Source organism: Herpailurus yagouaroundi, unplaced genomic scaffold, assembly GCF_014898765.1.
Source record: "Herpailurus yagouaroundi ecotype Mexico unplaced genomic scaffold, PumYag 355, whole genome shotgun sequence".
NCBI lineage: Eukaryota > Metazoa > Chordata > Mammalia > Carnivora > Felidae > Herpailurus > Herpailurus yagouaroundi.
In genome coordinates, this window is record NW_024412572.1 from 9,156,866 (window position 1) to 9,169,267 (window position 12,402).

Here is a 12,402-nt window from a genome sequence, read left to right on the forward strand (position 1 = left end):
TTTCCCATCTGAAGAATAAAGATGATAACCTAGTCCCTGATTACTGTGATGTCCAAGTGACCTAATACACATAAAGTTCTTTGTGCATGTATCTAGCCCACAATGAGCTCTGTATGTTATCACCATCTTCAATCACCTTTTTCAAACCTGTCAGTGGCTTTGGGCAAGGACTTGTATGGCCTGTGGGGGTGGCCAGCCAGGTGTCCCAACCAAGGGGCTGCTAATCGGATCCTATGCATAGGAGGCCCAGTAGGGTGGGCAGCTGGCCTGAGGGAGCATCCAGGCCAGCACTACACCCCAAAGCTCCAGACTGACCAGAGGTGCAACCACAGAAAGGACTTCCAATGGCCACAGCTCTAGAGTGAGGCTTCTCAGGAGCTGGGAGTCCAGAGCCAGCATCCTGGGTACTACCACCAAGAAATACACAGTCCCTGATCAGCACCAGAGAAAAAGAGAACGGCTCAAATGTCATTAACTGCCCTTCTGCAAGCCAAGACTCCTGCACTAGAAGACTTCATCCTCCAGGGTCTTGCTCCTCCACACGTCCTCAGCACTCCTGACAGGCCATTCTCATTTGCAAATGAGTGGAACCTGCAGTTCCTCCAATTAGTCTCCCAGGTTGGCTAACACTGTGAGCTTTTCTGGGCAAGGCCTCAAAGCAGGGCATGCAATGCCCCTTTCCACCTAGAAACACCTCTTTCCCACCTAGGCACACCTACCCCACATTCCTGCATTGCCCTGAGTACACTTTCCCATCTTACCCAGCTGGCAAGCTCCTATTCATTCTTCAGAGCCCACTTCAGATGGCCTAATGTCTACAGACAAAACTAACAGCAACCCACTCAAAGCCCTTTGCAGCAAACACTATCAAAGCCTGCATCCTGATGTATGACAGCTGCCAGTCTATATCTCCATTCCCAAGAGACAGCACCCTGTCCCTCATGAACCATACTGCCCCCATGCCCAGCACAGCATAGGCACCTCAGTGCTCAAGGACACCCAAAAAAAGGCTGCCTTTAATCCCCACCCATGAGGTATTATACAAGGCCTCCTGCGGGTGCTGACACTGTACCTCTTCCCTGTGAGTTACTCTTCCCTCTGTGGGCAAGAGGGACAGAACTCACACATTGCAAGTGGCAATGAAAGCCTTCACATCTACCCTCTTCCCAACAATGCCCTACTAGAGCTCTGCCCAACTGAACTTTTAAAACCAAAGGAGTCCTTCTCCCACTTTCCTTTTAGCTCCAAAACGAGATTATCTTCCAGGAACAGTCATTGATGACTCCCAGTGGACTCTGAGGGCCCCGGTCCAAGGTCTGCCTCAAGATGGCACAGACCAAAGCCCAGGAGAGCTTTCCCCATCTCAAGACCTGTCATGCACCCCAGATGGGTGGAGATGGAATGTGGAAAAACCACATCCTTTGGCAGGTTCCCTTAGCTCCCCCTTCTATAGAGACAGACCAGCTAAGATGCATCAAGTGAAGCTTGAGCAGACAGATAAGCCTGGCAGTGGAATTAGGCAGTTGCGTGAAAAGGTGGGGGCACTATGTGCTGGGTACCCCGCCTGCTCCTCAACCCTTCCCAGGCCAATCCAATCCCAGAAGACCTTAGCTGTGTTCAAGCCCATCCCCCGCTGTCCCTCCAGGACCCCAGCACAGGCTGCACATTCTTACTATGGTATGAATGAATAAATAAACCCCCGCTAGCCCAGCCACTTGGTAGCTGGGGGCTTTAGGGCTCTCCCAGGATCCCCTGGGGTCACTAAGTCATTCAATAAACTGATGTCTATCACGAGCTAGTATATGCATGTAATTTCTAACAGTTCTAAGGTTCTCTGGCCTCAGGAATGAGCCAGGCACTGGGAAAAGTGCCCTAGACCATAGTCCAAGGTCTGTGTCTGGATTTGGGTTCCGGATCTGGTGCTGAACAGGTGTGTGACCTGAACCTGTCCCTTCCCGTCGGTTTTCTCAGCTCGGAGGTTGGACCCGGCAGCCGCTGGTCTCACTGAGAACCGTCAACGGAACCGTGGGCGGAGGATGTCTTAAGTCCTCACCCACCATCCTCTCCACCGCACTCCGGCCAAGGCCCCACAAGCCTAGGGCCAAACCCGAAGACTCGCTTGGAGAGGAGACAACAAAGCCTTATCCAGCCTCCTCCCCAAGCGGAGGACCGCTCTGGCCACAGGAGAGAATCAAGGAGCCGCGCACGGGCCCCCCTCCTGCTTTCCAGGTTCCCCGTGAGCCCCTCCTTCCTCCGAGCGGGATGGGGGAGTCCTTCCGGCCGGTGTCAGGGCCGCGAGGACCCAAGGAGGGGGCCCAGGCGGTCGATAGGCGGGGTGAAAGGCTGACCCGACGCCGGGTGCCGAGGGCCGGCAGGCTCTAACCCTGGGGTTCCGCAGGCTGCCCGAGGCGGGGTCCCGCGGCGCGCTCGGGTGGAGTGGCACCTGGCAGCCCGTGCCTCCACTCGCCCTCCAGCTCCAACCCTCAGCCGCAGGCGGTGCGGGCTGTGCCTGGGAGGGTCTGGCCGGCGGCGAGCACCGAGCCCCGCACCCGGTAGGCACGGGCTCCTAAACTTGCAGCTTGGCGCAGACGGACGCGCGCGGTAGGGGGGCTATTCACTCACCCAGCAGCCGCGGCAGGAAGCCAAGAGACGGGCGGCGGGGGCCGGGGGCCGGGGACCGAGGACCAAAGACCAGGGACCAGGCAGTCTCCGAGGCGCGCGGAGTACGCAGCCGCGGCTTGCCCACTTCCTTTATTTCCCGCCGGCACGGCCCCGGGCCCCGCCCGCCCGCCCGCCACGGCTGGCCCCGCCCCCGGCCCGCCTCCAGCCTCCCGCTACCGTGAAGCTCAGCCGCGGGGTGCCGGAGCGGGGCCAGGGAAGCTAGAAGGCTTTTGCGTTGCGCTCGTTCCAAAGCCGGGGTGCCTGGAGCCGGGCGAGGACCCTGACTCCAGCTAGGCCCATCAGCCGATGATACAGTGGCCCCAACATAGCAACATTTCCATCTTCACACCGTTCTCCATGTCAAGGTAGCTATTTAGCCACTCATTCCGGCTATGCTGGGATAATTCCTAATGTTCCTTGCGTGGAACTGCTTTTAGAATCCTCCCGGACTGTCTTGGAATGGCCTCGGGGGTGGTAGTTCCCACTAATAATCTCGTGAAGCCATTCACCAGTCCATGTGTCCAGATAGCCCCACAACTGCACAGCCAGAGGAGAAACACACGTGACTCCAACAAAAGAGAAACAGAAACGGGAAAGCAAGTTTCTGAAAAGCATGAGAAATCAAGTAGGGTCACGGAAGTTGCTACACCTGAACAAAGGAATAGGAACTGAATTTTTAAAAAGAAAAAAAAAAAAAGACTAGGAGGAAATAAAACCAAAAATCATCACAAGGTTATATTTTTAAAAAATCAGTGATTTATTTTACTTCCCACTTTCTTCTGTTTTCCAGTTTTTCTTTAAGAATGTTTTTAACGTTTATTTATTTTTGAGAGAGAGACACAGAGGGTGAGTGGAGGCAGGGGAGGGGCAGAGAGAGAGGGAGTCACAGAATCCAAAGCAGGCTCTAGGCTTCTGGCTGTCAGCACAGAGCTGGACATGGGGTTCAAACTAACCAACCGCAAGATCATGACCTGAGCCTAAGTCAGAGGCTTAACCAACTGAGCCACCCAGGCACCCCTTCTTTTTTTTTTCTTTTAATTTTTTTTGTTTATTTATTTTGAGAGAGAGCATGTGGGAGAGGGGCAGATTGAGAGAGAGAGAGAGAGAGAGAGAGAGAGAGAGAGAGAATCCCAAGCAGAATCTGAGCTGACAGTGTGGACGGAGCCTGATATGGGGCTCAAACTCACAAACTGTGAGATCATGACCTGAGCTGAAACCAAGAGTTAGATACTTAACCAACTGATCTACCCAGGAGCCCAGATAGAGTACTTATAAGTGCAATCTACCTGAATAAATTCCTCATAGCCAATTTTCCTTTTTTTTTTTTTTTAAGTTTATTTATTTATTTTGAGAGAGGGAGAGAGAGCGAGCTAGTAGGAGAGGGGCAGAGAGACAGAGACAGAGAGAGGGAATCCCAAGCAGGCTCCACGCTGTCAGTGCAGAGCCCAACTTGGGGTCAAACTTAACGAACTGTGAGATCATGACCTGAGCCTAAGTCAGATGCTTAACTGAATGAGCCACCCAGGTGCTCCCGTATCTTCCAATTTTTCTAAAATGACTGTGGCATTAATTTTACAACCACTAAAAACTATTATAATGAAAATCACAGAAAATAGTTTGTTAAATTTAGATAATGTTATCTGTATTTCAAGTTAACTTTTTTTTATCAGAGCTGCATATCCAAGTGATTAAAGTATAAATAGCAAGTAATATTTTTAAAATGTTTATTGTTGGGGGGGAGCAGAAAGAGAGGGAGACAGGATCCAAAGGTGGGCTCCACACTGACATCAGAGAGCCACTGTGGGACTTGAACTCACCAATCTGAGATCATGACCTGAGCCAAAATCAGACACTTAATGGACTGAACCACCCAGGCACCCCCCAGGTAATATTTTTAATGGGGCTGTCTCTGAGGTTTCTGGCAGCCAAAGCAATAGAGGTTAATTTCACAATTCCATAAAGAATGGGGCATACCAATTACCACTTCAAGATAGCCCAACCTTATGATGCACCTAACTTTAAATGAAATTCCTGGGTTTTGTGTGCAGCTTATCTTGGCTCTGAAGGAGGTATCAAGGGGACAATCTATAAAGTTTCAGCAAGAGTAGGTTTCTTCCAATAAATAGATTTCCTCCAATAAGGACTGCTATGAAGGCACAGGATACCTGAGACCAGAGAACAAATGACACATGGGTAGTGCCAGCTGGATGCTTTCTCCCTGCCAAGGAAGATACAGTGCCATGCTAGAGTTGGAGGGGCCCGGGCTGTGTGTCACAGACAATACAGACATCCCTCATTTGGGCAGCTGGCCTACCTAAGCTATAAGTCACTTCTGCCACCGATACTTTAGCACCACAAGTACATTTCTAGGACTGTAAATGTGTTTCTCGTTCTGTATGTGGACCAATCAGGCCACAGTATGCTCCCCAAGAAGCAGTTCCCAGGCTCAGGAGGAGTTTAGCTTCTAACCAATGCATATAACTGGTAATCCTTCCCATCTTGACACTACTCAACTCTCCGATTACCCTCAACACTTCTGACCGCTAAACTTTGAATGATGGATGACATACTTCTCTGTCTCCTTAAACAGGATTCTAAACATAGTTTCATCTTTTCCAGGCCTCCAGTCATCTTCACAAGCGTGGCCTCCTGTGCTGTGAAATGCTGCTCTTGCTCTGGGTGGCTCTCTGTGCTCCCTCTCCACAGATGTACATCTGCTTGCTGATCCATGACGTCCCCAAATATCATGGGCACGGTAATGCTGCCACAAACATTGTCCTACAGACATACGTGTATGTATGTTTTCACTTCTCTTGAGAGTAATACCTAGGAGTGGCACTGCTGGGTCACCGGCTTGAGGAATGTGCAACTTTATTACAAACAGCCAGTTTTTCAGAGCGGCTGTGCCATCCTGCACTCCGCCAGCAGTGTGTGTGCATCCCAGCAGCTCTGCGCCCCCCTCTGGCTCACCTCTGCACCACCAGCACCCTGATCCAAGCCACCATCTCCCTCTATCATTGCAATAGCCTCCTAACAGGCACTCCCTGTACTCTTCCTCCTTTTATAAAAGTCAGATGGTGTCACTCCACTCTTTAGAGTCCTCTAAGTTTTCCCAAGGTCTTTTCAATAGCTTCCAAAGTCCCATATGAGCTGCACCCTCTTTAAGCTCAAATCCTACCACTGTCCCCTTATTATTCTCCCTCAATACCAATGGCCTCTGTGCTTTCCCTAGGCCTGGCTTTATTTCCTCCACAGCACCTATTACAACCTGAAATATTACATAGTGATTTGCTCCACAAGGAGGACAGGGACTTGTTCTATCTATACTCTTGTCTTGGTCCCCAGACAGTGCTTGGTACTGCTGGGTGCTCAACAGGTAGAATAACTATGTCAACAAGAAAATCATCAGGTGCTGTTAGTTGTTATGCAGAAAACTAAACAGGGCACTGCGAGGGCAAGTGACTAATGGGTGGCTAATGAGCTTGGTCCTCTGATGTCTGAAAATCAAAAAAGGGAGCAGATGTGACAGGAGGAGGAGGAGCACTCTGGACACAGGAAGCCATGTACTGTAAGCATGCAGCCACCGGAAGGAGCCCGATGCAGCTGGTGCGTAGTGGGTGAGGGAAGGAAGTGCCAGGTGACAGCAGGGAGGCTTGGGGGAAGGCTAGGTGAGGAGTTGGGATTTTACCCTAAACATTGTAGGGGGCCACTGACATAGTCCTGCAGGGTGGGATTTATGCCAATTGGCTGCCAAATTCTTTGCATCTCCTGTTTAGATTTTTGCAGTCAGGGTAGCTTCTCTCTGCTTCAATCCCCCAGTTCTCATTCACTGCTTCTATTAGGCTGTGGGCTTTTTGTTTTGTTTTGTTTTTAGAGAGAGAGAGAAAGAGCGTGATTGGAGAAGTGGCAGCCGGCAGGGTGGGAGGGGGGAGGGCAGGGACAGAGGATCCAAAGTGGGGCTTTGGATGGGGGGGCTCAAACTCATGAACCTCAAGATCATTACCTGAGTGGAAGTCGGACACTCACCTGACTGAGCCACCCGGGTGCCTTAGGCTTTAGGCTTTAAAATCTGTAAGCATTGTTTATAAATTAAGAGAGCTTTTGACACTCGATTTCAGCTCTGGTCATGATTGCAGGATAATGGGATTGAGCCCCACATTGGGATTGAGATTCTCTCTCTCCTGCCTTTCTCACCCGGTTGTATGCTCTCTCTCTGTCTAAAACAAAACAAAACAAAACAAAACAAAAACAAAACAGAGAATGTGATGCTTCTCAAAAAGGCAAGACTATAGGGTCAGAAAACATAGCACTGGGTGCCAGACACTGGAAGGGGAGGGACGCTAAGGGAAGCCAGGAAGGGTGGAATATTTCTATATCCTCATTGCAGGTTTGTTACTCAACTGTATACTTTTGTCAAAACTCATAGAATTCTACACTAAAAGGTGAACTTCACCATATGTAAAAATAATACCTTAATCCAAAAATAAAACAGTAAATACACAAATAAACCGGAAAGAATGATGCTCTTAGTAAGGAAGACAACACAAAACACAATGAGGTTTTGGCTGAAAGTATGTAGGAAGCTAAGCAAGCAGTCTGATCTAGGTTTCACTTTTTCCTGAGGCTTCTCACTGTTGCTTCCGGCTGCTGGGCCGCTCCTCCTCTGAAACCCCAACCCCCTTTCTTTTTTTTAAAGTTTTTTGTTTTGTCTTAGTTTTTTTAAGGGACAGAGAGAGAGGGAAACACAGAATCCGAAGCAGGGTCCAGGCTCTGAGCTGTCAGCATAGAACCCGATGTGGGACTTGAACCTACGAACTGTGAGATCATGACCTAAGCTGAAGTCAGACTCTTAACCAACTGAGCCACCCAGGCGCCTCCCCAACCCCCTTTCTAAGTTCCCTTTGCAACAGAAAGAGGATAGCATTTTCAAAAACATCTTTAAGGAATACTGTTTGAAAATGATTATTTCTGAAACCCATTGTTGGGCTGAATTGTGTCCTTCTCAAATTCATATGTTGAAGCTCTAACCTCCCACTCTCTCAGAATGTGAGTATATTTGGAGATGGGCTCTTTAAGAAGGTAGTTAAGGTGAAATGAGGCCATTGGTGTATGCCCTAATCCAATATAACTGATATCCTTATGGGAAGAAATCAGGACACAGACACCCAGAGAGTGAGGGCCATGTGAAGACACAGGGAGAGGGCAGCTGTCTACAAGCCAAGGAGAGTGGCCTCAGAAGAAACCTTGATCTTAGACGTACAGACTCTATAATTGTGAGAGAGTTGGTTTCTGTTGTTTAAGCCTCCAGGTATGCATATTCTGTTACGGCAGTCATGGCAAACTAACACACCACCTTCAGCTGTGAGTCACCTGTACCCAGTCAGGGGGGGCTAGGTTTCTTTCCCTTTTACTGCCTACGTTCCTTACCACAGGAAGGAACCTCTGGTCCTGGGGAGGTCACACCTGTCTTTTTTTTATTTTTTTTAATTTTCTTTTTTTTTTTGAACGTTTATTTATTTTTGGGACAGAGAGAGACAGAGCATAAACGGGGGTGGGGCAGAGAGAGAGGGAGACACAGAATCGGAAACAGGCTCCAGGCTCTGAGCCATCAGCCCAGAGCCTGACGCGGGGCTCGAACTCACGGACCGCGAGATCGTGACCTGGCTGAAGTCGGACGCTTAACCGACTGCGCCACCCAGGCGCCCCTGGTCACACCTGTCTTATCCTGCTCCAAGGTCAAGAGCAAAGCTCACCTTTTTTTAGAAAAATTCAAAGCTTTCCCTCCTTCTCAGGCCTGAATCCCTGAAGACCTCCTTGGAGGCTGTTTCTGACAGGACTCGGTGATGGCTGACTCTGGCAGAGTGCTATTGGGCCTCCCTAAACTGTTATGACCTGACCTTTCCAGGCTCTGTCTCTGGGTGGGTGATATTCAAATCCACACCCAGTCTCACAGGAAAACTGAACCCAGGCCTGGACCCCTCCAGCTTCAGACACCTGCACAGCCCTGTGTATGTCCACTGCACTGGTAGGGAGGGACTCAGTGACAGCTTTGTTTAGAGCACTGTTTATACTCTTTCTTGTTCAAGGCTGAATTTGGAAAATCGAGGTTACTGGCCACCTGACATCCAGACGCCCAAGGTATTTTTGTGTGAAGACAACTCGGGGCTGAAAATTGGTTTGGGGAAGATGAACTAAATAACATCTACTTTATCTCATGTGGAATCAGGGAGGAAGATAGACTACTCTCCCTGTGGTACATCTCAGGGATCTTAGAGAGTTCTGTTGGCTTCCCCTTCCCCAATCCTGTTTGTGCTTTGATTAATGCAAAAAAGCAAGTCTCCAGGGGCACCTGGCTGGCTCAGTCAGAAGAGCGTGTAACTGTTGATCTCAGGGTCATGAATTCAAGCCCCACGTTAGGTGTAGAGATTATTTAAACAAATAAACTTAAAAAAAAAAAAACAGATCTCCAGCAGAGGACATATGAACTATGTAAGCTTGTATTAAAAGTCATTTATTTATAAAGAATGTTTTTCTTGTATGCTTCTTTTTTTTTTTTTTTAATTTTCAACGTTTATTTATTTTTGGGATAGAGAGAGACAGAGCATGAACGGGGGAGGGGCAGAGAGAGAGGGAGACACAGAATGGGAAACAGGCTCCAGGCTCTGAGCCATCAGCCCAGAGCCTGACGCGGGACTCGAACTCACGGACCGCGAGATCGTGACCTGGCTGAAGTCGGACGCTTAACCGACTGCGCCACCCAGGCGCCCCTGTATGCTTCTTTTTAAAATATCTCAAATGCATTGCATTGGATGAATCATGTTCCCTAGTTTTTGTTGTTGTTGTTGTCATTGTTGTTTTTTAAGTCTATTTATTTTCAAAGAGTGAGAGAGTGGGAGAGAATGAGTGGGGGAGGGGCAGAGGGAGAGGGAATGAGAGAGAGAATCCCAAGCAGGCCCTGTGCTCACAGCACAGAGCCCAACATGGGGCTTGATCTCATGATGGGAGATCATGACCTGAGCCAAAATCAAGAGTTGGACACTTAACCAGCTGAGCCACCCAGGTGCCCCCATCTCCTTAGTTCTTAGCATGTGGTCATCATCAGTCCCCTCTCCTGTGTTGTTTCTCATTTATTTCTTCTCTTCCCCCACCCCTTCCATGTGCGTCACTTCCCTCTCAGAGGCAGCCTTTATGACATGTGTATCATATATCATTTGTTTGTATAAAGTCTTGTAAAAAAAAAAGTATACTGTTGTTTTGTAGGTATTATAGTAGATCTCATTTTTTCCTCACTCAGCACAGTATTTGCAAGATCCCTCCATGTTTCCATGTGTGTCACTTCTAAGTGCCACAGAGTACTCCACTGTGGGCATCCCCCACATTTTGCTCATCCGCTCCCACATATATGCAAACCCCAAATTGCCTCCAACTTGCTCAAATGAACATCTTCAAATGAACATCTTCAAATATGGTCCCTCTGTGCCTGAATGAGGATTTTTTTTTTTTTTTTTTTTTTTTTGGAGAGAGAGAGAGCGAGCACAAGTGGGAGAGGTGCAGAAAGAGGGGGGGACAGGGGATCTGAAGTGGGGTCTGTGCTGTCAGTACAGAGCTTGATGGGCTCGAACTCATGAACTGCGAGGTCATGACCTGAGTCGAAGTCTGACACTTAACCGGTTGAGCCACCCAGCCGCCCCTGAGTGAGAATTTTTTAGAGAGCCCGCTGGGAACAGAATTACTGGTCACAGGGTGGGCATATGGGTAAATTGACCGAGTACTCACAGCCGCTCTCCCCACTGGTTGTTCTTCTCTACATTCCCACCAGGAGGGCCTGTTGCTCCTGTTTCCCTCCATCCTCACCAACACTTGGCATGATCTTTGTTGCTGATTTTGCTCATCTAATAGGTATAAAGTGATATCTCATTGTTACTTTGTTTGTGCATTTACATAGTTCCATGATAAGCAATAAGTCTGAGCATCCTTGTTCAGGATAGGATAAAAGTATCAATTTGCATCCTCCATGGAGCAGACGCTGAAACAGGACAGCAAGAAGTTTTTTCGGGGGAGATAACGTCTGTGAAAGATAGAGGAAGAAGCAGGACTGGACAGGGAAAGCCTTCAGATCACAACACAGGTCTGAGCCCTGTAAAAGGAAGCAGGGGAGGAACCAGAACTGGACAGACCATGAAGCAGATCTAATCAGGTCACAGCCATGCCAGTAGGTCGCTCCAGAGCAAAGAATGGCGCACCATGCTCATTTATGCTTGGGAAGCACATGGCCTCTGTGGCAGGGTCTGAAGGCCACGCAGCCGGAGGCTGTCGGCTAACTGAACTTCTAGCAGCTGACAAGCAAGCTTTTTGTTGATGGCAGGTCTGAGCAGTGCTTCTCTGTGACTGCCACAATAGCTGTGCTGCAGTGATAAACTAGGAGACCTCAGGAGCTTAAGATCTCAAAAATGTATTTCTTGCGCAGTCTGACATGGGTCAAGTGGCTCTCCTCGGCGGTCCTCCTCCAAAGGTGATGCTAAGATCCAAGCAGCCCTCCTTCTGGGATCTCTATTGTCACGAGTTTTTCACTTCTACTGGCAAAGACACAGGGACACAGTGTGCAGAGCTCACTCCTGACTGACTCAGCAGGAGCTGCACAGCCTTCCCACTCACATCCCCTGTGGGAGTGCCTATGTCATGATCTCAACATAGCTACAGACGAAGAAGCCAGGAAATAGAGTTTTGTGTGTGTGTGTGCGTCCAGGAAGAGGAGATACGATGGGGGCACCATTGTTTCCTCAACGCTCCTTTGGTAATTTACCTGTTTACTCCTTTGCCCATGTATCCATTGGGTTCTTATCCTGTTCTTATTAGTTTGCAGGAGTTCCTCGGGTATCCGACATACTAGGCCCCTTATTTGTTTTAGACATTACAAATTCTTCCAATCTGTTCTTGGCCTGTTAACTTTGTGGTATCCTGCATTAAACAAAATTCTCAAATTCATCCATTTCTTCCCTTTTAGTCTGTGCTTTTTATTTTTTTATTTTATTTATTTTTATTTTAGAGATAGAGAAAGTACAAGCAGGGGAGAGGGGTAGAAGGGGAGAGAGAATGAATCTTCTTTTTTTTAATAGATTTTTTTTTTTACATTTATTTATTTATAAGAGATAGAGTAAGCAGGGGAGGGACAGAGCGAGAGGAAGACACAGAATCCAAAGCAGGCTCCAGGCTCTGAGTTGTCAGCACAGAGCCCCACGTGGGGCTCGAACCCACAAACCATAAGATCATAACCTGAGCTGAAGTTGGATGCTTAACCAACTGAGCCACCCAGACACCCCAAGAGAGAATGAATCTTAAGCGGGGGTTTGATCCCACGACCTTGGGATCATGGCCTGAGGTGAAATGACGAGTCAGATGCTCAACTGAGACATCCAAGTGCCCCTATTTAGTCTGTGCTTTTGAAGTATACTTTAAGAAGTCTTTTTTTCCCATAGGTCACAAAGATATTCTCCTACATTTTTTCTATTGTTTAAATTTGTAGTTTGATTTTTTACATTTTGAGAATGTAAAAACATGAGGTAAAATACCTAGGAATAAATTTAACCAAGGAGTTAGAAGATTTATACTCCGAAAACTGTAGAACATTGATGAAAGAAATTGAAGGAGGCACAAATAAATGGAAAGATATTCTATGGTCGTGGATTAGAAAAATTATTGGGGCACCTGGATGGCTCAGTCGGTTGAGCATCCAATTTTGGC

The 12,402-nt window shown here is 48.2% G+C and overlaps 1 protein-coding gene and 1 long non-coding RNA gene across 2 annotated transcripts in view; one reads left to right on the forward strand and one right to left on the reverse strand.

The window, feature by feature from the left end:
- BID (BH3 interacting domain death agonist) overlaps positions 1 to 2,747 on the reverse strand; it is a 27,374-nt gene extending 24,627 nt beyond the window's left edge. The window contains exon 1 of the mRNA XM_040462587.1: positions 2,623 to 2,747. The gene's annotated coding sequence lies outside the window, so the exon portion shown is untranslated. The remainder of the gene's footprint in view (positions 1 to 2,622) is intronic.
- Positions 2,748 to 2,839: 92 nt separating this feature from the next.
- Positions 2,840 to 11,646, forward strand: LOC121022001 (uncharacterized). The gene is made up of 3 exons (XR_005786771.1): positions 2,840 to 3,026; positions 5,281 to 5,453; positions 11,129 to 11,646. It is a non-coding gene; the product is annotated as an uncharacterized LOC121022001 (long non-coding RNA).
- Positions 11,647 to 12,402: the final 756 nt, after the last annotated feature.